This window comes from Eucyclogobius newberryi, unplaced genomic scaffold (genome assembly GCF_026437365.1).
Source record: "Eucyclogobius newberryi isolate DKJ021-1_F unplaced genomic scaffold, fEucNew1.0.hap1 SCAF_33, whole genome shotgun sequence".
Taxonomy (NCBI): Eukaryota; Metazoa; Chordata; class Actinopteri; order Gobiiformes; family Gobiidae; genus Eucyclogobius; species Eucyclogobius newberryi.
The window spans coordinates 988,296-1,015,099 of NW_027315979.1; the positions used below are offsets into that span (position 1 = coordinate 988,296).

A 26,804-nucleotide genomic window follows, 5' to 3' on the forward strand; every position below is an offset into this window, starting at 1 on the left:
TGTTGTGTTTAAAGTGACCACTGTTGTGTTTAAAGTGACCACTGTTGTGTTTAAAGTGACCGCTGTGTTTAAAGTGACCGCTGTGTTTAAAGTGACCATTGTTGTGTTTAAAGTGACCACTGTTGTGTTTAAAGTGACCACTGTTGTGTTTAAAGTGACCACTATTGTGTTTAAAGTGACCGCTGTGTTTAAAGTGGCCGCTGTGTTTAAAGTGACCGCTGTGTTTAAAGTGACCACTGTGTTTAAAGTGACCGCTGTGTTTAAAGTGACCGCTGGTGTTTTTAAAGTGACCACTGTTGTGTTTAAAGTGACCACTGTGTTTAAAGTGATCGCTGTGGTTAAAGTGACCACTGTTGTGTTTAAAGTGACCACTGTTGTGTTTAAAGTGGCAGCTGTGTTTAAAGTGACCGCTGTGTTTAAAGTGACCACTGTGTTTGAAGTGACCACTGTGTTTAAAGTGACCACTATTGTGTTTAAAGTGACCACTATTGTGTTTAAAGTGACCGCTGTGTTTAAAGTGACCGCTGTGTTTAAAGTGACCGCTGTGTTTAAAGTGACCGCTGTGTTTAAAGTGACCACTATTGTGATTAAAGTGACCGCTGTGTTTAAAGTGACCGCTGTGTTTAAAGTGACCGCTGTGTTTAAAGTGACCACTATTGTGTTTAAAGTGACCGCTGTGTTTAAAGTGACCGCTGTGTTTAAAGTGACCGCTGTGTTTAAAGTGACCACTGTTGTGTTTAAAGTGACCACTGTTGTGTTTAAAGTGACCACTGAAGTGTTTAAAGTGACCACTGTTGTGTCTAAAGTGACCACTGTGTTTAAAGTGACCACTGTTGTGTTTAAAGTGACCACTATTGTGTTTAAAGTGACCACTATTGTGTTTAAAGTGACCGCTGTGTTTAAAGTGACCGCTGTGTTTAAAGTGACCACTGTTGTGTTTAAAGTGACCGCTGTTGTGTTTAAAGTGACCGCTGTTGTGTTTAAAGTGACCGCTGTGTTTAAAGTGACCACTATTGTGTTTAAAGTGACCGCTGTGTTTAAAGTGACCACTGTGTTTAAAGTGACCGCTGTGTTTAAAGTGGCCGCTGTGTTTAAAGTGACCGCTGTGTTTAAAGTGACCACTGTTGTGTTTAAAGTGACCGCTGTGTTTAAAGTGACCACTATTGTGTTTAAAGTGACCGCTGTGTTTAAAGTGACCACTATTGTGTTTAAAGTGACCGCTGTGTTTAAAGTGACCACTATTGTGTTTAAAGTGACCACTATTGTGTTTAAAGTGACCGCTGTGTTTAAAGTGATCGCTGTGTTTAAAGTGATCGCTGTGTTTAAAGTGACCACTATTGTGTTTAAAGTGACCGCTGTGTTTAAAGTGACCACTATTGTGTTTAAAGTGACCACTATTGTGTTTAAAGTGACCACTGTTGTGTTTAAAGTGGCCGCTGTGTTTAAAGTGGCCGCTGTGTTTAAAGTGACCACTATTGTGTTTAAAGTGACCGCTGTGTTTAAAGTGACCGCTGGTGTTTTTAAAGTGACCACTGTTGTGTTTAAAGTGACCACTGTGTTTTAAGTGATCGCTGTGGTTAAAGTGACCACTATTGTGTTTAAAGTGACCACTATTGTGTTTAAAGTGACCGCTGTGTTTAAAGTGACCGCTGTGTTTAAAGTGACCGCTGCGTTTAAAGTGACCGCTGTGTTTAAAGTGACCACTGTTGTGTTTAAAGTGACCGCTGTGTTTAAAGTGACCACTGTTGTGTTTAAAGTGACCACTGTTGTGTTTAAAGTGACCGCTGTGTTTAAAGTGACCACTGTGTTTAAAGTGACCACTGTTGTGTTTAAAGTGACCACTATTGTGTTTAAAGTGACCGCTGTGTTTAAAGTGGCCGCTGTGTTTAAAGTGACCGCTGTGTTTAAAGTGACCACTGTGTTTAAAGTGACCACTGTTGTGTTTAAAGTGACCACTGTTGTGTTTAAAGTGACCACTATTGTGTTTAAAGTGACCACTGTGTTTAAAGTGGCCGCTGTGTTTAAAGTGACCGCTGTGTTTAAAGTGACCACTGTTGTGTTTAAAGTCACCACTATTGTGTTTAAAGTTACCACTATTGTGTTTAAAGTGACCGCTGTGTTTAAAGTGACCACTATTGTGTTTAAAGTGACCGCTGTGTTTAAAGTGACCACTGTTGTGTTTAAAGTGACCACTGTTGTGTTTAAAGTGACCACTGTTATGTTTAAAGTGACCACTGTGTTTTAAGTGACCACTATTGTGTTTAAAGTGACCACTATTGTGTTTAAAGTGACCACTATTGTGTTTAAAGTGACCGCTGTGTTTAAAGTGGCCGCTGTGTTTAAAGTGACCGCTGTGTTTAAAGTGACCACTGTTGTGTTTAAAGTGACCACTGTTGTGTTTAAAGTGGCAGCTGTGTTTAAAGTGACCGCTGTGTTTAAAGTGACCACTGTGTTTGAAGTGACCACTGTGTTTAAAGTGACCACTATTGTGTTTAAAGTGACCACTGTTGTGTTTAAAGTGACCGCTGTGTTTAAAGTGACCGCTGTGTTTAAAGTGATCGCTGTGTTTAAAGTGACCACTATTGTGTTTAAAGTGACCACTATTGTGATTAAAGTGACCGCTGTGTTTAAAGTGACCGCTGTGTTTAAAGTGACCGCTGTGTTTAAAGTGACCGCTGTGTTTAAAGTGACCACTGTTGTGTTTAAAGTGACTACTGTTGTGTCTAAAGTGACCACTGTTGTGTCTAAAGTGACCACTATTGTGTTTAAAGTGACCGCTGTTGTGTTTAAAGTGACCACTGTGTTTAAAGTGACCACTGTTGTGTTTAAAGTGACCACTGTTGTGTTTAAAGTGACCACTATTGTGTTTAAAGTGACCACTATTGTGTTTAAAGTGACCGCTGTGTTTAAAGTGACCGCTGTGTTTAAAGTGATCGCTGTGTTTAAAGTGACCACTATTGTGTTTAAAGTGACCACTATTGTGATTAAAGTGACCGCTGTGTTTAAAGTGACCACTGTTGTGTTTAAAGTGACCACTGTTGTGTTTAAAGTGACCGCTGTTGTGTTTAAAGTGACCGCTGTTGTGTTTAAAGTGACCACTATTGTGTTTAAAGTGACCACTATTGTGTTTAAAGTGACCGCTGTGTTTAAAGTGACCACTGTGTTTAAAGTGACCGCTGTGTTTAAAGTGGCCGCTGTGTTTAAAGTGACCGCTGTGTTTAAAGTGACCGCTGTGTTTAAAGTGACCACTGTTGTGTTTAAAGTGACCGCTGTGTTTAAAGTGACTACTGTTGTGTTTAAAGTGACCACTGTTGTGTTTAAAGTGACCACTGTTGTGTTTAAAGTGACCACTGTTGTGTTTAAAGTGACCGCTGTGTTTAAATTGATCACTATTGTGTTTAAAGTGACCACTATTGTGTTTAAAGTGACCACTATTGTGTTTAAAGTGACCGCTGCGTTTAAAGTGACCGCTGCGTTTAAAGTGACCGCTGTGTTTAAAGTGACCACTGTTGTGTTTAAAGTGACCACTGTTGTGTTTAAAGTGACCGCTGTGTTTAAAGTGACCACTGTGTTTAAAGTGACCACTGTGTTTAAAGTGACCACTGTTGTGTTTAAAGTGACCACTGTTGTGTTTAAAGTGACCACTGTTGTGTTTAAAGTGACCACTGTTGTGTTTAAAGTGACCGCTGTGTTTAAAGTGACCGCTGCGTTTAAAGTGACCACTGTGTTTAAAGTGACCACTGTTGTGTTTAAAGTGACCAATGTTGTGTTTAAAGTGGCCGCTGTGTTTAAAATGACCGCTGTGTTTAAAGTGACCACTATTGTGTTTAAAGTGACCGCTGTGTTTAAAGTGGCCGCTGTGTTTAAAGTGACCGCTGTGTTTAAAGTGGCCGCTGTGTTTAAAGTGACCACTATTGTGTTTAAAGTGACCAATATTGTGATTTAAGTGACCACTGTTGTGTTTAAAGTGACCACTGTTGTGTTTAAAGTGACCACTATTGTGTTTAAAGTGACCACTGTTGTGTTTAAAGTGACCACTGTTGTGTTTGAAGTGAACACTATTGTGTTTAAAGTGACCGCTGTGTTTAAAGTGACCGCTGTGTTTAAAGTGACCATTGTTGTGTTTAAAGTGACCACTGTTGTGTTTAAAGTGACCACTGTTGTGTTTAAAGTGACCACTATTGTGTTTAAAGTGACCGCTGTGTTTAAAGTGGCCGCTGTGTTTAAAGTGACCGCTGTGTTTAAAGTGACCAATGTTGTGTTTAAAGTGGCCGCTGTGTTTAAAGTGGCCACTATTGTGTTTACAGTGACCACTATTGTGTTTAAAGTGACCACTGTTGTGTTTAAAGTGGCCGCTGTGTTTAAACTGGCCGCTGTGTTTAAAGTGACCACTATTGTGTTTAAAGTGACCGCTGTGTTTAAAGTGACCGCTGTGTTTAAAGTGACCGCTGTGTTTAAAGTGATCGCTGTGTTTAAAGTGACCACTATTGTGTTTAAAGTGACCACTATTGTGATTAAAGTGACCGCTGTGTTTAAAGTGACCACTGTTGTGTTTAAAGTGACCACTGTTGTGTTTAAAGTGACCGCTGTTGTGTTTAAAGTGACCGCTGTTGTGTTTAAAGTGACCACTATTGTGTTTAAAGTGACCACTATTGTGTTTAAAGTGACCGCTGTGTTTAAAGTGACCACTGTGTTTAAAGTGACCGCTGTGTTTAAAGTGGCCGCTGTGTTTAAAGTGACCGCTGTGTTTAAAGTGACCGCTGTGTTTAAAGTGACCACTGTTGTGTTTAAAGTGACCGCTGTGTTTAAAGTGACTACTGTTGTGTTTAAAGTGACCACTGTTGTGTTTAAAGTGACCACTGTTGTGTTTAAAGTGACCACTGTTGTGTTTAAAGTGACCGCTGTGTTTAAAGTGATCACTATTGTGTTTAAAGTGACCACTATTGTGTTTAAAGTGACCACTATTGTGTTTAAAGTGACCGCTGCGTTTAAAGTGACCGCTGCGTTTAAAGTGACCGCTGTGTTTAAAGTGACCACTGTTGTGTTTAAAGTGACCACTGTTGTGTTTAAAGTGACCGCTGTGTTTAAAGTGACCACTGTGTTTAAAGTGACCACTGTGTTTAAAGTGACCACTGTTGTGTTTAAAGTGACCACTGTTGTGTTTAAAGTGACCACTGTTGTGTTTAAAGTGACCACTGTTGTGTTTAAAGTGACCGCTGTGTTTAAAGTGACCGCTGCGTTTAAAGTGACCACTGTGTTTAAAGTGACCACTGTTGTGTTTAAAGTGACCAATGTTGTGTTTAAAGTGGCCGCTGTGTTTAAAATGACCGCTGTGTTTAAAGTGACCACTATTGTGTTTAAAGTGACCGCTGTGTTTAAAGTGGCCGCTGTGTTTAAAGTGACCGCTGTGTTTAAAGTGGCCGCTGTGTTTAAAGTGACCACTATTGTGTTTAAAGTGACCAATATTGTGATTTAAGTGACCACTGTTGTGTTTAAAGTGACCACTGTTGTGTTTAAAGTGACCACTATTGTGTTTAAAGTGACCACTGTTGTGTTTAAAGTGACCACTGTTGTGTTTGAAGTGAACACTATTGTGTTTAAAGTGACCGCTGTGTTTAAAGTGACCGCTGTGTTTAAAGTGACCATTGTTGTGTTTAAAGTGACCACTGTTGTGTTTAAAGTGACCACTGTTGTGTTTAAAGTGACCACTATTGTGTTTAAAGTGACCGCTGTGTTTAAAGTGGCCGCTGTGTTTAAAGTGACCGCTGTGTTTAAAGTGACCAATGTTGTGTTTAAAGTGGCCGCTGTGTTTAAAGTGGCCACTATTGTGTTTACAGTGACCACTATTGTGTTTAAAGTGACCACTGTTGTGTTTAAAGTGGCCGCTGTGTTTAAACTGGCCGCTGTGTTTAAAGTGACCACTATTGTGTTTAAAGTGACCGCTGTGTTTAAAGTGACCGCTGGTGTTTTTAAAGTGACCACTGTTGTGTTTAAAGTGACCACTGTTGTGTTTAAAGTGACCACTGTTGTGTTTAAGTGATCACTGTGTTTAAAGTGACCACTATTGTGTTTAAAGTGACCGCTGTGTTTAAAGTGATCGCTGTGTTTAAAGTGACCACTATTGTGTTTAAAGTGGCCGCTGTGTTTAAAGTGGCCGCTGTGTTTAAAGTGGCCGCTGTGTTTAAAGTGACCACTATTGTGTTTAAAGTGACCACTATTGTGATTAAAGTGACCACTATTGTGATTAAAGTGACCACTGTTGTGTTTAAAGTGACCACTGTTGTGTTTAAAGTGACCACTATTGTGTTTAAAGTGACCACTGTTGTGTTTAAAGTGACCACTATTGTGTTTAAAGTGACCGCTGTGTTTAAAGTGACCGCTGTGTTTAAAGTGACCATTGTTGTGTTTAAAGTGACCACTGTTGTGTTTAAAGTGACCACTGTTGTGTTTAAAGTGACCACTATTGTGTTTAAAGTGACCGCTGTGTTTAAAGTGACCGCTGTGTTTAAAGTGACCACTGTTGTGTTTAAAGTGACCACTGTTGTGTTTAAAGTGGCCGCTGTGTTTAAAGTGGCCACTATTGTGTTTAAAGTGACCACTATTGTGTTTAAAGTGACCGCTGTGTTTAAAGTGACCACTATTGTGTTTAAAGTGACCACTGTTGTGTTTAAAGTGACCGCTGTTGTGTTTAAAGTGACCGCTGTTGTGTTTAAAGTGACCACTATTGTGTTTAAAGTGACCACTATTGTGTTTAAAGTGACCGCTGTGTTTAAAGTGACCACTGTGTTTAAAGTGACCGCTGTGTTTAAAGTGGCCGCTGTGTTTAAAGTGACCGCTGTGTTTAAAGTGACCGCTGTGTTTAAAGTGACCACTGTTGTGTTTAAAGTGACCGCTGTGTTTAAAGTGACTACTGTTGTGTTTAAAGTGACCACTGTTGTGTTTAAAGTGACCACTGTTGTGTTTAAAGTGACCACTGTTGTGTTTAAAGTGACCGCTGTGTTTAAAGTGATCACTATTGTGTTTAAAGTGACCACTATTGTGTTTAAAGTGACCACTATTGTGTTTAAAGTGACCGCTGCGTTTAAAGTGACCGCTGCGTTTAAAGTGACCGCTGTGTTTAAAGTGACCACTGTTGTGTTTAAAGTGACCACTGTTGTGTTTAAAGTGACCGCTGTGTTTAAAGTGACCACTGTGTTTAAAGTGACCACTGTGTTTAAAGTGACCACTGTTGTGTTTAAAGTGACCACTGTTGTGTTTAAAGTGACCGCTGTGTTTAAAGTGACCACTGTGTTTAAAGTGACCACTGTGTTTAAAGTGACCACTGTTGTGTTTAAAGTGACCACTGTTGTGTTTAAAGTGACCACTGTTGTGTTTAAAGTGACCACTGTTGTGTTTAAAGTGACCGCTGTGTTTAAAGTGACCGCTGCGTTTAAAGTGACCACTGTGTTTAAAGTGACCACTGTTGTGTTTAAAGTGACCAATGTTGTGTTTAAAGTGGCCGCTGTGTTTAAAATGACCGCTGTGTTTAAAGTGACCACTATTGTGTTTAAAGTGACCGCTGTGTTTAAAGTGGCCGCTGTGTTTAAAGTGACCGCTGTGTTTAAAGTGGCCGCTGTGTTTAAAGTGACCACTATTGTGTTTAAAGTGACCAATATTGTGATTAAAGTGACCACTGTTGTGTTTAAAGTGACCACTGTTGTGTTTAAAGTGACCACTATTGTGTTTAAAGTGACCACTGTTGTGTTTAAAGTGACCACTGTTGTGTTTGAAGTGAACACTATTGTGTTTAAAGTGACCGCTGTGTTTAAAGTGACCGCTGTGTTTAAAGTGACCATTGTTGTGTTTAAAGTGACCACTGTTGTGTTTAAAGTGACCACTGTTGTGTTTAAAGTGACCACTATTGTGTTTAAAGTGACCGCTGTGTTTAAAGTGGCCGCTGTGTTTAAAGTGACCGCTGTGTTTAAAGTGACCAATGTTGTGTTTAAAGTGGCCGCTGTGTTTAAAGTGGCCACTATTGTGTTTACAGTGACCACTATTGTGTTTAAAGTGACCACTGTTGTGTTTAAAGTGGCCGCTGTGTTTAAACTGGCCGCTGTGTTTAAAGTGACCACTATTGTGTTTAAAGTGACCGCTGTGTTTAAAGTGACCGCTGGTGTTTTTAAAGTGACCACTGTTGTGTTTAAAGTGACCACTGTTGTGTTTAAAGTGACCACTGTTGTGTTTAAGTGATCACTGTGTTTAAAGTGACCACTATTGTGTTTAAAGTGACCGCTGTGTTTAAAGTGATCGCTGTGTTTAAAGTGACCACTATTGTGTTTAAAGTGGCCGCTGTGTTTAAAGTGGCCGCTGTGTTTAAAGTGACCGCTGTGTTTAAAGTGACCACTATTGTGTTTAAAGTGACCACTATTGTGATTAAAGTGACCACTATTGTGATTAAAGTGACCACTGTTGTGTTTAAAGTGACCACTGTTGTGTTTAAAGTGACCACTATTGTGTTTAAAGTGACCACTGTTGTGTTTAAAGTGACCACTATTGTGTTTAAAGTGACCGCTGTGTTTAAAGTGACCGCTGTGTTTAAAGTGACCATTGTTGTGTTTAAAGTGACCACTGTTGTGTTTAAAGTGACCACTGTTGTGTTTAAAGTGACCACTATTGTGTTTAAAGTGACCGCTGTGTTTAAAGTGGCCGCTGTGTTTAAAGTGACCGCTGTGTTTAAAGTGACCACTGTTGTGTTTAAAGTGGCCGCTGTGTTTAAAGTGGCCACTATTGTGTTTAAAGTGACCACTATTGTGTTTAAAGTGACCGCTGTGTTTAAAGTGACCACTATTGTGTTTAAAGTGACCGCTGTGTTTAAAGTGACCGCTGCGTTTAAAGTGACTGCTGTGTTTAAAGTGACCACTGTTGTGTTTAAATTGACCACTGTTGTGTTTAAAGTGACCGCTGTGTTTAAAGTGACCACTGTGTTTAAAGTGACCACTGTGTTTAAAGTGACCACTGTTGTGTTTAAAGTGACCACTATTGTTTTTAAAGTGACCGCTGTGTTTAAAGTGACCGCTGTGTTTAAAGTGATCGCTGTGTTTAAAGTGACTGCTGTGTTTAAAGTGACCACTGTTGTGTTTAAATTGACCACTGTTGTGTTTAAAGTGACAGCTGTGTTTAAAGTGACCACTGTGTTTAAAGTGACCACTGTGTTTAAAGTGACCACTGTTGTGTTTAAAGTGACCACTGTTGTGTCTAAAGTGACCACTATTGTGTTTAAAGTGACCGCTGTTGTGTTTAAAGTGACCACTGTGTTTAAAGTGACCACTGTTGTGTTTAAAGTGACCACTGTTGCGTTTAAAGTGACCACTATTGTGTTTAAAGTGACCACTATTGTGTTTAAAGTGGCCGCTGTGTTTAAAGTGACCACTGTGTTTTAAGTGACCACTATTGTGTTTAAAGTGGCCGCTGTGTTTAAAGTGACCGCTGTGTTTAAAGTGACCACTATTGTGTTTAAAGTGACCGCTGTGTTTAAAGTGACCGCTGTGTTTAAAGTGACCACTGTTGTGTTTAAAGTGACCACTGTTGTGTTTAAAGTGACCACTGTTGTGTCTAAAGTGACCACTATTGTGTTTAAAGTGACCGCTGTGTTTAAAGTGGCCGCTGTGTTTAAAGTGACCGCTGTGTTTAAAGTGACCACTATTGTGTTTAAAGTGACCACTGTTGTGTTTAAAGTGACCACTGTTGTGTTTAAAGTGACCACTGTTGTGTTTAAAGTGACCACTGTTGTGTTTAAAGTGACCACTATTGTGTGTTAAAGTGACCGCTGTGTTTAAAGTGACCGCTGTGTTTAAAGTGACCATTGTTGTGTTTAAAGTGACCACTGTTGTGTTTAAGAGGCAACTGTTGTTGTGATTTTGGGCCTTACAAAAATAAATTGATTTGATTTGATTTGATTAAAGTGACCACTGTTGTGTTTAAAGTGACCACTATTGTGTTTAAAGTGACCGCTGTGTTTAAAGTGGCCGCTGTGTTTAAAGTGACCGCTGTGTTTAAAGTGACCACTGTGTTTAAAGTGACCACTGTTGTGTTTAAAGTGACCACTGTTGTGTTTAAAGTGACCACTATTGTGTTTAAAGTGACCACTGTGTTTAAAGTGGCCGCTGTGTTTAAAGTGACCGCTGTGTTTAAAGTGACCACTGTTGTGTTTAAAGTCACCACTATTGTGTTTAAAGTTACCACTATTGTGTTTAAAGTGACCGCTGTGTTTAAAGTGACCACTATTGTGTTTAAAGTGACCGCTGTGTTTAAAGTGACCACTGTTGTGTTTAAAGTGACCACTGTTGTGTTTAAAGTGACCACTGTTATGTTTAAAGTGACCACTGTGTTTTAAGTGACCACTATTGTGTTTAAAGTGACCACTATTGTGTTTAAAGTGACCACTATTGTGTTTAAAGTGACCGCTGTGTTTAAAGTGGCCGCTGTGTTTAAAGTGACCGCTGTGTTTAAAGTGACCACTATTGTGTTTAAAGTGACCGCTGTGTTTAAAGTGACCACTATTGTGTTTAAAGTGACCGCTGTGTTTAAAGTGACCACTATTGTGTTTAAAGTGACCACTATTGTGTTTAAAGTGACCACTATTGTGTTTAAAGTGACAGCTGTGTTTAAAGTGATCGCTGTGTTTAAAGTGATCGCTGTGTTTAAAGTGACCACTATTGTGTTTAAAGTGACCGCTGTGTTTAAAGTGACCACTATTGTGTTTAAAGTGACCACTATTGTGTTTAAAGTGACCACTGTTGTGTTTAAAGTGGCCGCTGTGTTTAAAGTGGCCGCTGTGTTTAAAGTGACCACTATTGTGTTTAAAGTGACCGCTGTGTTTAAAGTGACCGCTGGTGTTTTTAAAGTGACCTCTGTTGTGTTTAAAGTGACCACTGTGTTTAAAGTGATCGCTGTGGTTAAAGTGACCACTATTGTGTTTAAAGTGACCACTATTGTGTTTAAAGTGACCGCTGTTGTGTTTAAAGTGACCACTGTTGTGTTTAAGTGATCACTGTGTTTAAAGTGACCACTATTGTGTTTAAAGTGACCGGTGTTGTGTTTAAAGTGATCACTATTGTGTTTAAAGTGATCACTGTGTTTAAAGTGACCACTATTGTGTTTAAAGCGACCGCTGTTGTTGTGTTTAAAGTGACCGCTGTTGTGTTTAAAGTGACCGCTGTGTTTAAAGTGACCACTATTGTGTTTAAAGTGGCCGCTGTGTTTAACGTGACCACTGTGTTTAAAGTGACCACTGTGTTTAAAGTGACCACTATTGTGTTTAAAGTGACCACTATTGTGTTTAAAGTGACCACTGTTGTGTTTAAAGTGGCCGCTGTGTTTAAAGTGGCCGCTGTGTTTAAAGTGACCACTATTGTGTTTAAAGTGACCACTATTGTGTTTAAAGTGACCGCTGTTGTGTTTAAAGTGACCACTGTTGTGTTTAAGTGATCACTGTGTTTAAAGTGACCACTATTGTGTTTAAAGTGACCGGTGTTGTGTTTAAAGTGATCACTATTGTGTTTAAAGTGATCACTGTGTTTAAAGTGACCACTATTGTGTTTAAAGTGACCGCTGTTGTTGTGTTTAAAGTGACCGCTGTTGTGTTTAAAGTGACCGCTGTGTTTAAAGTGACCACTATTGTGTTTAAAGTGGCCGCTGTGTTTAACGTGACCACTGTGTTTAAAGTGACCACTGTGTTTAAAGTGGCCGCTGTGTTTAAAGTGACCGCTGTGCTTAAAGTGACCACTATTGTGTTTAAAGTCACCACTATTGTGTTTAAAGTGACCACTATTGTGTTTAAAGTGACCGCTGTGTTTAAAGTGACCGCTGTGTTTAAAGTGATCACTATTGTGTTTAAAGTGACCACTATTGTGTTTAAAGTGACCGCTGTGTTTAAAGTGACCGCTGCGTTTAAAGTGACCACTGTGTTTAAAGTGACCACTGTTGTGTTTAAAGTGACCAATGTTGTGTTTAAAGTGGCCGCTGTGTTTAAAGTGACCACTATTGTGTTTAAAGTGACCGCTGTGTTTAAAGTGGCCGCTGTGTTTAAAGTGACCGCTGTGTTTAAAGTGACCACTATTGTGTTTAAAGTGACCACTATTGTGATTAAAGTGACCACTGTTGTGTTTAAAGTGACCACTGTTGTGTTTAAAGTGACCACTATTGTGTTTAAAGTGACCACTGTTGTGTTTAAAGTGACCACTATTGTGTTTAAAGTGACCGCTGTGTTTAAAGTGACCGCTGTGTTTAAAGTGACCATTGTTGTGTTTAAAGTGACCACTATTGTGTTTAAAGTGACCACTATTGTGTTTAAAGTGGCCGCTGTGTTTAAAGTGACCACTGTGTTTTAAGTGACCACTATTGTGTTTAAAGTGGCCGCTGTGTTTAAAGTGACCGCTGTGTTTAAAGTGACCACTATTGTGTTTAAAGTGACCGCTGTGTTTAAAGTGACCGCTGTGTTTAAAGTGACCACTGTTGTGTTTAAAGTGACCACTGTTGTGTTTAAAGTGACCACTGTTGTGTCTAAAGTGACCACTATTGTGTTTAAAGTGACCGCTGTGTTTAAAGTGGCCGCTGTGTTTAAAGTGACCGCTGTGTTTAAAGTGACCACTATTGTGTTTAAAGTGACCACTGTTGTGTTTAAAGTGACCACTGTTGTGTTTAAAGTGACCACTGTTGTGTTTAAAGTGACCACTATTGTGTGTTAAAGTGACCGCTGTGTTTAAAGTGACCGCTGTGTTTAAAGTGACCATTGTTGTGTTTAAAGTGACCACTGTTGTGTTTAAGAGGCAACTGTTGTTGTGATTTTGGGCCTTACAAAAATAAATTGATTTGATTTGATTTGATTAAAGTGACCACTGTTGTGTTTAAAGTGACCACTATTGTGTTTAAAGTGACCGCTGTGTTTAAAGTGGCCGCTGTGTTTAAAGTGACCGCTGTGTTTAAAGTGACCACTGTGTTTAAAGTGACCACTGTTGTGTTTAAAGTGACCACTGTTGTGTTTAAAGTGACCACTATTGTGTTTAAAGTGACCACTGTGTTTAAAGTGGCCGCTGTGTTTAAAGTGACCGCTGTGTTTAAAGTGACCACTGTTGTGTTTAAAGTCACCACTATTGTGTTTAAAGTTACCACTATTGTGTTTAAAGTGACCGCTGTGTTTAAAGTGACCACTATTGTGTTTAAAGTGACCGCTGTGTTTAAAGTGACCACTGTTGTGTTTAAAGTGACCACTGTTGTGTTTAAAGTGACCACTGTTATGTTTAAAGTGACCACTGTGTTTTAAGTGACCACTATTGTGTTTAAAGTGACCACTATTGTGTTTAAAGTGACCACTATTGTGTTTAAAGTGACCGCTGTGTTTAAAGTGGCCGCTGTGTTTAAAGTGACCGCTGTGTTTAAAGTGACCACTATTGTGTTTAAAGTGACCGCTGTGTTTAAAGTGACCACTATTGTGTTTAAAGTGACCGCTGTGTTTAAAGTGACCACTATTGTGTTTAAAGTGACCACTATTGTGTTTAAAGTGACCACTATTGTGTTTAAAGTGACAGCTGTGTTTAAAGTGATCGCTGTGTTTAAAGTGATCGCTGTGTTTAAAGTGACCACTATTGTGTTTAAAGTGACCGCTGTGTTTAAAGTGACCACTATTGTGTTTAAAGTGACCACTATTGTGTTTAAAGTGACCACTGTTGTGTTTAAAGTGGCCGCTGTGTTTAAAGTGGCCGCTGTGTTTAAAGTGACCACTATTGTGTTTAAAGTGACCGCTGTGTTTAAAGTGACCGCTGGTGTTTTTAAAGTGACCTCTGTTGTGTTTAAAGTGACCACTGTGTTTAAAGTGATCGCTGTGGTTAAAGTGACCACTATTGTGTTTAAAGTGACCACTATTGTGTTTAAAGTGACCGCTGTTGTGTTTAAAGTGACCACTGTTGTGTTTAAGTGATCACTGTGTTTAAAGTGACCACTATTGTGTTTAAAGTGACCGGTGTTGTGTTTAAAGTGATCACTATTGTGTTTAAAGTGATCACTGTGTTTAAAGTGACCACTATTGTGTTTAAAGCGACCGCTGTTGTTGTGTTTAAAGTGACCGCTGTTGTGTTTAAAGTGACCGCTGTGTTTAAAGTGACCACTATTGTGTTTAAAGTGGCCGCTGTGTTTAACGTGACCACTGTGTTTAAAGTGACCACTGTGTTTAAAGTGACCACTATTGTGTTTAAAGTGACCACTATTGTGTTTAAAGTGACCACTGTTGTGTTTAAAGTGGCCGCTGTGTTTAAAGTGGCCGCTGTGTTTAAAGTGACCACTATTGTGTTTAAAGTGACCACTATTGTGTTTAAAGTGACCGCTGTTGTGTTTAAAGTGACCACTGTTGTGTTTAAGTGATCACTGTGTTTAAAGTGACCACTATTGTGTTTAAAGTGACCGGTGTTGTGTTTAAAGTGATCACTATTGTGTTTAAAGTGATCACTGTGTTTAAAGTGACCACTATTGTGTTTAAAGTGACCGCTGTTGTTGTGTTTAAAGTGACCGCTGTTGTGTTTAAAGTGACCGCTGTGTTTAAAGTGACCACTATTGTGTTTAAAGTGGCCGCTGTGTTTAACGTGACCACTGTGTTTAAAGTGACCACTGTGTTTAAAGTGGCCGCTGTGTTTAAAGTGACCGCTGTGCTTAAAGTGACCACTATTGTGTTTAAAGTCACCACTATTGTGTTTAAAGTGACCACTATTGTGTTTAAAGTGACCGCTGTGTTTAAAGTGACCGCTGTGTTTAAAGTGATCACTATTGTGTTTAAAGTGACCACTATTGTGTTTAAAGTGACCGCTGTGTTTAAAGTGACCGCTGCGTTTAAAGTGACCACTGTGTTTAAAGTGACCACTGTTGTGTTTAAAGTGACCAATGTTGTGTTTAAAGTGGCCGCTGTGTTTAAAGTGACCACTATTGTGTTTAAAGTGACCGCTGTGTTTAAAGTGGCCGCTGTGTTTAAAGTGACCGCTGTGTTTAAAGTGACCACTATTGTGTTTAAAGTGACCACTATTGTGATTAAAGTGACCACTGTTGTGTTTAAAGTGACCACTGTTGTGTTTAAAGTGACCACTATTGTGTTTAAAGTGACCACTGTTGTGTTTAAAGTGACCACTATTGTGTTTAAAGTGACCGCTGTGTTTAAAGTGACCGCTGTGTTTAAAGTGACCATTGTTGTGTTTAAAGTGACCACTATTGTGTTTAAAGTGACCACTATTGTGTTTAAAGTGGCCGCTGTGTTTAAAGTGACCACTGTGTTTTAAGTGACCACTATTGTGTTTAAAGTGGCCGCTGTGTTTAAAGTGACCGCTGTGTTTAAAGTGACCACTATTGTGTTTAAAGTGACCGCTGTGTTTAAAGTGACCGCTGTGTTTAAAGTGACCACTGTTGTGTTTAAAGTGACCACTGTTGTGTTTAAAGTGACCACTGTTGTGTCTAAAGTGACCACTATTGTGTTTAAAGTGACCGCTGTGTTTAAAGTGGCCGCTGTGTTTAAAGTGACCGCTGTGTTTAAAGTGACCACTATTGTGTTTAAAGTGACCACTGTTGTGTTTAAAGTGACCACTGTTGTGTTTAAAGTGACCACTGTTGTGTTTAAAGTGACCACTATTGTGTGTTAAAGTGACCGCTGTGTTTAAAGTGACCGCTGTGTTTAAAGTGACCATTGTTGTGTTTAAAGTGACCACTGTTGTGTTTAAGAGGCAACTGTTGTTGTGATTTTGGGCCTTACAAAAATAAATTGATTTGATTTGATTTGATTAAAGTGACCACTGTTGTGTTTAAAGTGACCACTATTGTGTTTAAAGTGACCGCTGTGTTTAAAGTGGCCGCTGTGTTTAAAGTGACCGCTGTGTTTAAAGTGACCACTGTGTTTAAAGTGACCACTGTTGTGTTTAAAGTGACCACTGTTGTGTTTTAAGTGACCACTATTGTGTTTAAAGTGACCACTGTGTTTAAAGTGGCCGCTGTGTTTAAAGTGACCGCTGTGTTTAAAGTGACCACTGTTGTGTTTAAAGTCACCACTATTGTGTTTAAAGTTACCACTATTGTGTTTAAAGTGACCGCTGTGTTTAAAGTGACCACTATTGTGTTTAAAGTGACCGCTGTGTTTAAAGTGACCACTGTTGTGTTTAAAGTGACCACTGTTGTGTTTAAAGTGACCACTGTTATGTTTAAAGTGACCACTGTGTTTTAAGTGACCACTATTGTGTTTAAAGTGACCACTATTGTGTTTAAAGTGACCACTATTGTGTTTAAAGTGACCGCTGTGTTTAAAGTGGCCGCTGTGTTTAAAGTGACCGCTGTGTTTAAAGTGACCACTATTGTGTTTAAAGTGACCGCTGTGTTTAAAGTGACCACTATTGTGTTTAAAGTGACCGCTGTGTTTAAAGTGACCACTATTGTGTTTAAAGTGACCACTATTGTGTTTAAAGTGACCACTATTGTGTTTAAAGTGACCGCTGTGTTTAAAGTGATCGCTGTGTTTAAAGTGATCGCTGTGTTTAAAGTGACCACTATTGTGTTTAAAGTGACCGCTGTGTTTAAAGTGACCACTATTGTGTTTAAAGTGACCACTATTGTGTTTAAAGTGACCACTGTTGTGTTTAAAGTGGCCGCTGTGTTTAAAGTGGCCGCTGTGTTTAAAGTGACCACTATTGTGTTTAAAGTGACCGCTGTGTTTAAAGTGACCGCTGGTGTTTTTAAAGTGACCTCTGTTGTGTTTAAAGTGACCACTGTGTTTAAAGTGATCGCTGTGGTTAAAGTGACCACTATTGTGTTTAAAGTGACCACTATTGTGTTTAAAGTGACCGCTGTTGTGTTTAAAGTGACCACTGTTGTGTTTAAGTGATCACTGTGTTTAAAGTGACCACTATTGTGTTTAAAGTGACCGGTGTTGTGTTTAAAGTGATCACTATTGTGTTTAAAGTGATCACTGTGTTTAAAGTGACCACTATTGTGTTTAAAGCGACCGCTGTTGTTGTGTTTAAAGTGACCGCTGTTGTGTTTAAAGTGACCGCTGTGTTTAAAGTGACCACTATTGTGTTTAAAGTGGCCGCTGTGTTTAACGTGACCACTGTGTTTAAAGTGACCACTGTGTTTAAAGTGACCACTATTGTGTTTAAAGTGACCACTATTGTGTTTAAAGTGACCACTGTTGTGTTTAAAGTGGCCGCTGTGTTTAAAGTGGCCGCTGTGTTTAAAGTGACCACTATTGTGTTTAAAGTGACCACTATTGTGTTTAAAGTGACCGCTGTTGTGTTTAAAGTGACCACTGTTGTGTTTAAGTGATCACTGTGTTTAAAGTGACCACTATTGTGTTTAAAGTGACCGGTGTTGTGTTTAAAGTGATCACTATTGTGTTTAAAGTGATCACTGTGTTTAAAGTGACCACTATTGTGTTTAAAGTGACCGCTGTTGTTGTGTTTAAAGTGACCGCTGTTGTGTTTAAAGTGACCGCTGTGTTTAAAGTGACCACTATTGTGTTTAAAGTGGCCGCTGTGTTTAACGTGACCACTGTGTTTAAAGTGACCACTGTGTTTAAAGTGGCCGCTGTGTTTAAAGTGACCGCTGTGCTTAAAGTGACCACTATTGTGTTTAAAGTCACCACTATTGTGTTTAAAGTGACCACTATTGTGTTTAAAGTGACCGCTGTGTTTAAAGTGACCGCTGTGTTTAAAGTGATCACTATTGTGTTTAAAGTGACCACTATTGTGTTTAAAGTGACCGCTGTGTTTAAAGTGACCGCTGCGTTTAAAGTGACCACTGTGTTTAAAGTGACCACTGTTGTGTTTAAAGTGACCAATGTTGTGTTTAAAGTGGCCGCTGTGTTTAAAGTGACCACTATTGTGTTTAAAGTGACCGCTGTGTTTAAAGTGGCCGCTGTGTTTAAAGTGACCGCTGTGTTTAAAGTGACCACTATTGTGTTTAAAGTGACCACTATTGTGATTAAAGTGACCACTGTTGTGTTTAAAGTGACCACTGTTGTGTTTAAAGTGACCACTATTGTGTTTAAAGTGACCACTGTTGTGTTTAAAGTGACCACTATTGTGTTTAAAGTGACCGCTGTGTTTAAAGTGACCGCTGTGTTTAAAGTGACCATTGTTGTGTTTAAAGTGACCACTATTGTGTTTAAAGTGACCACTATTGTGTTTAAAGTGACCGATGTGTTTAAAGTGGCCGCTGTGTTTAAAGTGACCGCTGTGTTTAAAGTGACCACTGTTGTGTTTAAAGTGGCCGCTGTGTTTAAAGTGGCCACTATTGTGTTTAAAGTGACCACTGTTGTGTTTAAAGTGACCACTGTTGTGTTTAAAGTGACCACTGTTGTGTTTAAAGTGGCCGCTGTGTTTAAAGTGGCCGCTGTGTTTAAAGTGACCACTATTGTGTTTAAAGTGACCGCTGTGTTTAAAGTGACCGCTGTGTTTAAAGTGACCGCTGGTGTTTTTAAAGTGACCACTGTTGTGTTTAAAGTGACCACTGTTGTGTTTAAAGTGACCACTGTTGTGTTTAAGTGATCACTGTGTTTAAAGTGACCACTATTGTGTTTAAAGTGACCGCTGTTGTGTTTAAAGTGATCACTATTGTGTTTAAAGTGATCACTGTGTTTAAAGTGACCACTATTGTGTTTAAAGTGACCGCTGTTGTTGTGTTTAAAGTGACCGCTGTTGTGTTTAAAGTGACCGCTGTGTTTAAAGTGACCACTATTGTGTTTAAAGTGGCCGCTGTGTTTAACGTGACCACTGTGTTTAAAGTGACCACTGTGTTTAAAGTGGCCGCTGTGTTTAAAGTGACCACTATTGTGTTTAAAGTGGCCGCTGTGTTTAACGTGACCACTGTGTTTTAAGTGACCACTATTGTGTTTAAAGTGACCACTATTGTGTTTAAAGTGACCACTATTGTGTTTAAAGTGACCGCTGTGTTTAAAGTGGCCGCTGTGTTTAAAGTGACCGCTGTGTTTAAAGTGACCACTATTGTGTTTAAAGTGACCGCTGTGTTTAAAGTGACCACTATTGTGTTTAAAGTGGCCGCTGTGTTTAAAGTGACCACTATTGTGTTTAAAGTGACCACTATTGTGTTTAAAGTGACCACTATTGTGTTTAAAGTGACCACTGTTGTGTTTAAAGTGACCACTATTGTGTTTAAAGTGACCACTATTGTGTTTAAAGTGACCGCTGTGTTTAAAGTGATCGCTGTGTTTAAAGTGACCACTATTGTGTTTAAAGTGACCACTGTGTTTAAAGTGACCGCTGGTGTTTTTAAAGTGACCTCTGTTGTGTTTAAAGTGACCACTGTGTTTAAAGTGATCGCTGTGGTTAAAGTGACCACTATTGTGTTTAAAGTGACCACTATTGTGTTTAAAGTGACCGCTGTTGTGTTTAAAGTGACCACTGTTGTGTTTAAGTGATCACTGTGTTTAAAGTGACCACTATTGTGTTTAAAGTGACCGGTGTTGTGTTTAAAGTGATCACTATTGTGTTTAAAGTGATCACTGTGTTTAAAGTGACCACTATTGTGTTTAAAGTGACCGCTGTTGTTGTGTTTAAAGTGACCGCTGTTGTGTTTAAAGTGACCGCTGTGTTTAAAGTGACCACTATTGTGTTTAAAGTGGCCGCTGTGTTTAACGTGACCACTGTGTTTAAAGTGACCACTGTGTTTAAAGTGGCCGCTGTGTTTAAAGTGACCGCTGTGCTTAAAGTGACCACTATTGTGTTTAAAGTCACCACTATTGTGTTTAAACTGACCACTATTGTGTTTAAAGTGACCGCTGTGTTTAAAGTGATCACTATTGTGTTTAAAGTGACCACTATTGTGTTTAAAGTGACCGCTGTGTTTAAAGTGACCGCTGCGTTTAAAGTGACTGCTGTGTTTAAAGTGACCACTGTTGTGTTTAAAGTGACCACTGTTGTGTTTAAAGTGACCGCTGTGTTTAAAGTGACCACTGTGTTTAAAGTGACCACTGTGTTTAAAGTGACCACTGTTGTGTCTAAAGTGACCGCTATTGTGTTTAAAGTGACCGCTGTTGTGTTTAAAGTGACCACTGTGTTTAAAGTGACCACTGTTGTGTTTAAAGTGACCACTGTTGTGTTTAAAGTGACCACTATTGTGTTTAAAGTGACCGCTGTGTTTAAAGTGACCACTATTGTGTTTAAAGTGACCACTATTGTGTTTAAAGTGACCACTGTGTTTAAAGTGACCGCTGTGTTTAAAGTGACCACTGTTGTGTTTAAAGTGACCGCTGTTGTGTTTAAAGTGACCACTGTTGTGTTTAAAGTGACCGCTGTGTTTAAAGTGACCGCTGTGTTTAAAGTGATCACTATTGTGTTTAAAGTGACCACTATTGTGTTTAAAGTGACCGCTGTGTTTAAAGTGACCGCTGCGTTTAAAGTGACCACTGTGTTTAAAGTGACCACTGTTGTGTTTAAAGTGACCAATGTTGTGTTTAAAGTGGCCGCTGTGTTTAAAGTGACCACTATTGTGTTTAAAGTGACCGCTGTGTTTAAAGTGGCCGCTGTGTTTAAAGTGACCGCTGTGTTTAAAGTGACCAGTATTGTGTTTAAAGTGACCACTATTGTGATTAAAGTGACCACTGTTGTGTTTAAAGTGACCACTGTTGTGTTTAAAGTGACCACTATTGTGTTTAAAGTGACCACTGTTGTGTTTAAAGTGACCACTGTTGTGTTTAAAGTGACCACTATTGTGTTTAAAGTGACCGCTGTGTTTAAAGTGACCGCTGTGTTTAAAGTGACCATTGTTGTGTTTAAAGTGACCACTATTGTGTTTAAAGTGACCACTATTGTGTTTAAAGTGACCGATGTGTTTAAAGTGGCCGCTGTGTTTAAAGTGACCGCTGTGTTTAAAGTGACCACTGTTGTGTTTAAAGTGGCCGCTGTGTTTAAAGTGGCCACTATTGTGTTTAAAGTGACCACTGTTGTGTTTAAAGTGACCACTGTTGTGTTTAAAGTGACCACTGTTGTGTTTAAAGTGGCCGCTGTGTTTAAAGTGGCCGCTGTGTTTAAAGTGACCACTATTGTGTTTAAAGTGACCGCTGTGTTTAAAGTGACCGCTGTGTTTAAAGTGACCGCTGGTGTTTTTAAAGTGACCACTGTTGTGTTTAAAGTGACCACTGTTGTGTTTAAAGTGACCACTGTTGTGTTTAAGTGATCACTGTGTTTAAAGTGACCACTATTGTGTTTAAAGTGACCGCTGTTGTGTTTAAAGTGATCACTATTGTGTTTAAAGTGATCACTGTGTTTAAAGTGACCACTATTGTGTTTAAAGTGACCGCTGTTGTTGTGTTTAAAGTGACCGCTGTTGTGTTTAAAGTGACCGCTGTGTTTAAAGTGACCACTATTGTGTTTAAAGTGGCCGCTGTGTTTAACGTGACCACTGTGTTTAAAGTGACCACTGTGTTTAAAGTGGCCGCTGTGTTTGAAGTGGCCGCTGTGTTTAAAGTGACCACTATTGTGTTTAAAGTCACCACTATTGTGTTTAAAGTGACCACTATTGTGTTTAAAGTGACCGCTGTGTTTAAAGTGATCACTATTGTGTTTAAAGTGACCACTATTGTGTTTAAAGTGACCGCTGTGTTTAAAGTGACCGCTGCGTTTAAAGTGACTGCTGTGTTTAAAGTGACCACTGTTGTGTTTAAAGTGACCGCTGTGTTTAAAGTGACCACTGTGTTTAAAGTGACCACTGTGTTTAAAGTGACCACTGTTGTGTTTAAAGTGACCACTGTTGTGTCTAAAGTGACCACTATTGTGTTTAAAGTGACCACTGTGTTTAAAGTGACCACTGTTGTGTTTAAAGTGACCACTGTTGTGTTTAAAGTGACCACTATTGTGTTTAAAGTGACCGCTGTGTTTAAAGTGACCGCTGTGTTTAAAGTGATCGCTGTGTTTAAAGTGACCACTATTGTGTTTAAAGTGACCACTATTGTGATTAAAGTGACCGCTGTGTTTAAAGTGACCGCTGTGTTTAAAGTGACCACTGTTGTGTTTATAGTGACCGCTGTTGTGTTTAAAGTGACCACTGTTGTGTTTAAAGTGACCGCTGTGTTTAAAGTGACCGCTGTGTTTAAAGTGATCACTATTGTGTTTAAAGTGACCACTATTGTGTTTAAAGTGACCACTGTTGTGTTTAAAGTGACCGCTGTGTTTAAAGTGACCACTGTGTTTAAAGTGACCACTGTTGTGTCTAAAGTGACCGCTATTGTGTTTAAAGTGACCGCTGTTGTGTTTAAAGTGACCACTGTGTTTAAAGTGACCACTGTTGTGTTTAAAGTGACCACTGTTGTGTTTAAAGTGACCACTATTGTGTTTAAAGTGACCGCTGTGTTTAAAGTGATCGCTGTGTTTAAAGTGACCACTATTGTGTTTAAAGTGACCACTATTGTGATTAAAGTGACCGCTGTGTTTAAAGTGACCGCTGTGTTTAAAGTGACCACTGTTGTGTTTAAAGTGACCGCTGTTGTGTTTAAAGTGACCGCTGTTGTGTTTAAAGTGACCGCTGTGTTTAAAGTGACCACTATTGTGTTTAAAGTGACCGCTGTGTTTAAAGTGACCACTGTGTTTAAAGTGACCGCTGTGTTTAAAGTGGCCGCTGTGTTTAAAGTGACCGCTGTGTTTAAAGTGACCACTGTTGTGCTTAAAGTGACCGCTGTGTTTAAAGTGACCACTATTGTGTTTAAAGTGACCGCTGTGTTTAAAGTGACCACTATTGTGTTTAAAGTGACCGCTGTGTTTAAAGTGACCACTATTGTGTTTAAAGTGACCACTATTGTGTTTAAAGTGCCCGCTGTGTTTAAAGTGATCGCTGTGTTTAAAGTGATCGCTGTGTTTAAAGTGACCACTATTGTGTTTAAAGTGACCGCTGTGTTTAAAGTGACCACTATTGTGTTTAAAGTGACCACTATTGTGTTTAAAGTGACCACTGTTGTGTTTAAAGTGGCCGCTGTGTTTAAAGTGGCCGCTGTGTTTAAAGTGACCACTATTGTGTTTAAAGTGACCGCTGTGTTTAAAGTGACCGCTGGTGTTTTTAAAGTGACCACTGTTGTGTTTAAAGTGACCACTGTGTTTTAAGTGATCGCTGTGGTTAAAGTGACCACTATTGTGTTTAAAGTGACCACTATTGTGTTTAAAGTGACCGCTGTGTTTAAAGTGACCGCTGTGTTTAAAGTGACCGCTGCGTTTAAAGTGACCGCTGTGTTTAAAGTGACCACTGTTGTGTTTAAAGTGACCGCTGTGTTTAAAGTGACCGCTGCGTTTAAAGTGACCGCTGTGTTTAAAGTGACCACTGTTGTGTTTAAAGTGACCACTGTTGTGTTTAAAGTGACCGCTGTGTTTAAAGTGACCACTGTGTTTAAAGTGACCACTGTTGTGTTTAAAGTGACCACTATTGTGTTTAAAGTGACCGCTGTGTTTAAAGTGGCCGCTGTGTTTAAAGTGACCGCTGTGTTTAAAGTGACCACTGTGTTTAAAGTGACCACTGTTGTGTTTAAAGTGACCACTGTTGTGTTTAAAGTGACCACTATTGTGTTTAAAGTGACCACTGTGTTTAAAGTGGCCGCTGTGTTTAAAGTGACCGCTGTGTTTAAAGTGACCACCGCTGTGTTTAAAGTGACCACTGTTGTGTTTAAAGTGACCACTGTTGTGTTTAAAGTGACCACTGTTATGTTTAAAGTGACCACTGTGTTTTAAGTGACCACTATTGTGTTTAAAGTGACCACTATTGTGTTTAAAGTGACCACTATTGTGTTTAAAGTGACCGCTGTGTTTAAAGTGGCCGCTGTGTTTAAAGTGACCGCTGTGTTTAAAGTGACCACTGTTGTGTTTAAAGTGACCACTGTTGTGTTTAAAGTGGCAGCTGTGTTTAAAGTGACCGCTGTGTTTAAAGTGACCACTGTGTTTGAAGTGACCACTGTGTTTAAAGTGACCACTATTGTGTTTAAAGTGACCACTGTTGTGTTTAAAGTGACCGCTGTGTTTAAAGTGACCGCTGTGTTTAAAGTGATCGCTGTGTTTAAAGTGACCACTATTGTGTTTAAAGTGACCACTATTGTGATTAAAGTGACCGCTGTGTTTAAAGTGACCGCTGTGTTTAAAGTGACCGCTGTGTTTAAAGTGACCGCTGTGTTTAAAGTGACCACTGTTGTGTTTAAAGTGACTACTGTTGTGTCTAAAGTGACCACTGTTGTGTCTAAAGTGACCACTATTGTGTTTAAAGTGACCGCTGTTGTGTTTAAAGTGACCACTGTGTTTAAAGTGACCACTGTTGTGTTTAAAGTGACCACTGTTGTGTTTAAAGTGACCACTATTGTGTTTAAAGTGACCACTATTGTGTTTAAAGTGACCGCTGTGTTTAAAGTGATCGCTGTGTTTAAAGTGACCACTATTGTGTTTAAAGTGACCACTATTGTGATTAAAGTGACCGCTGTGTTTAAAGTGACCACTGTTGTGTTTAAAGTGACCACTGTTGTGTTTAAAGTGACCGCTGTTGTGTTTAAAGTGACCGCTGTTGTGTTTAAAGTGACCACTATTGTGTTTAAAGTGACCACTATTGTGTTTAAAGTGACCGCTGTGTTTAAAGTGACCACTGTGTTTAAAGTGACCGCTGTGTTTAAAGTGGCCGCTGTGTTTAAAGTGACCGCTGTGTTTAAAGTGACCGCTGTGTTTAAAGTGACCACTGTTGTGTTTAAAGTGACCGCTGTGTTTAAAGTGACTACTGTTGTGTTTAAAGTGACCACTGTTGTGTTTAAAGTGACCACTGTTGTGTTTAAAGTGACCACTGTTGTGTTTAAAGTGACCGCTGTGTTTAAAGTGATCACTATTGTGTTTAAAGTGACCACTATTGTGTTTAAAGTGACCACTATTGTGTTTAAAGTGACCGCTGTGTTTAAAGTGACCGCTGCGTTTAAAGTGACCGCTGTGTTTAAAGTGACCACTGTTGTGTTTAAAGTGACCACTGTTGTGTTTAAAGTGACCGCTGTGTTTAAAGTGACCACTGTGTTTAAAGTGACCACTGTGTTTAAAGTGACCACTGTTGTGTTTAAAGTGACCACTGTTGTGTTTAAAGTGACCACTGTTGTGTTTAAAGTGACCGCTGTGTTTAAAGTGACCGCTGCGTTTAAAGTGACCACTGTGTTTAAAGTGACCACTGTTGTGTTTAAAGTGACCAATGTTGTGTTTAAAGTGGCCGCTGTGTTTAAAATGAACGCTGTGTTTAAAGTGACCACTATTGTGTTTAAAGTGACCGCTGTGTTTAAAGTGGCCGCTGTGTTTAAAGTGACCGCTGTGTTTAAAGTGGCCGCTGTGTTTAAAGTGACCACTATTGTGTTTAAAGTGACCAATATTGTGATTAAAGTGACCACTGTTGTGTTTAAAGTGACCACTGTTGTGTTTAAAGTGACCACTATTGTGTTTAAAGTGACCACTGTTGTGTTTAAAGTGACCACTGTTGTGTTTGAAGTGAACACTATTGTGTTTAAAGTGACCGCTGTGTTTAAAGTGACCGCTGTGTTTAAAGTGACCATTGTTGTGTTTAAAGTGACCACTGTTGTGTTTAAAGTGACCACTGTTGTGTTTAAAGTGACCACTATTGTGTTTAAAGTGACCGCTGTGTTTAAAGTGGCCGCTGTGTTTAAAGTGACCGCTGTGTTTAAAGTGACCAATGTTGTGTTTAAAGTGGCCACTGTGTTTAAAGTGGCCACTATTGTGTTTACAGTGACCACTATTGTGTTTAAAGTGACCACTGTTGTGTTTAAAGTGGCCGCTGTGTTTAAAGTGGCCGCTGTGTTTAAAGTGACCACTATTGTGTTTAAAGTGACCGCTGTGTTTAAAGTGACCGCTGGTGTTTTTAAAGTGACCACTGTTGTGTTTAAAGTGACCACTGTTGTGTTTAAAGTGACCACTGTTGTGTTTAAGTGATCACTGTGTTTAAAGTGACCACTATTGTGTTTAAAGTGGCCGCTGTGTTTAAAGTGATCGCTGTGTTTAAAGTGACCACTATTGTGTTTAAAGTGGCCGCTGTGTTTAAAGTGGCCGCTGTGTTTAAAGTGGCCGCTGTGTTTAAAGTGACCGCTGTGTTTAAAGTGACCACTATTGTGTTTAAAGTGACCACTATTGTGATTAAAGTGACCACTATTGTGATTAAAGTGACCACTGTTGTGTTTAAAGTGACCACTGTTGTGTTTAAAGTGACCACTATTGTGTTTAAAGTGACCACTGTTGTGTTTAAAGTGACCACTATTGTGTTTAAAGTGACCGCTGTGTTTAAAGTGACCGCTGTGTTTAAAGTGACCATTGTTGTGTTTAAAGTGACCACTGTTGTGTTTAAAGTGACCACTGTTGTGTTTAAAGTGACCACTATTGTGTTTAAAGTGACCGCTGTGTTTAAAGTGGCCGCTGTGTTTAAAGTGACCGCTGTGTTTAAAGTGACCACTGTTGTGTTTAAAGTGGCCGCTGTGTTTAAAGTGGCCACTATTGTGTTTAAAGTGACCACTATTGTGTTTAAAGTGACCGCTGTGTTTAAAGTGACCACTATTGTGTTTAAAGTGACCGCTGTGTTTAAAGTGACCGCTGCGTTTAAAGTGACTGCTGTGTTTAAAGTGACCACTGTTGTGTTTAAATTGACCACTGTTGTGTTTAAAGTGACCACTGTGTTTAAAGTGACCACTGTGTTTAAAGTGACCACTGTTGTGTTTAAAGTGACCACTGTTGTGTTTAAAGTGACCACTATTGTTTTTAAAGTGACCGCTGTGTTTAAAGTGACCGCTGTGT

The 26,804-nt window shown here is 39.4% G+C and overlaps 1 protein-coding gene across 1 annotated transcript in view; it reads right to left on the reverse strand.

Annotated features, from left to right (window-relative positions):
• tfeb (transcription factor EB) overlaps positions 1-26,804 on the reverse strand; it is a 255,206-nt gene that overhangs the window by 154,504 nt on the left and 73,898 nt on the right. The gene's annotated exons all lie outside the window — the stretch shown is intronic.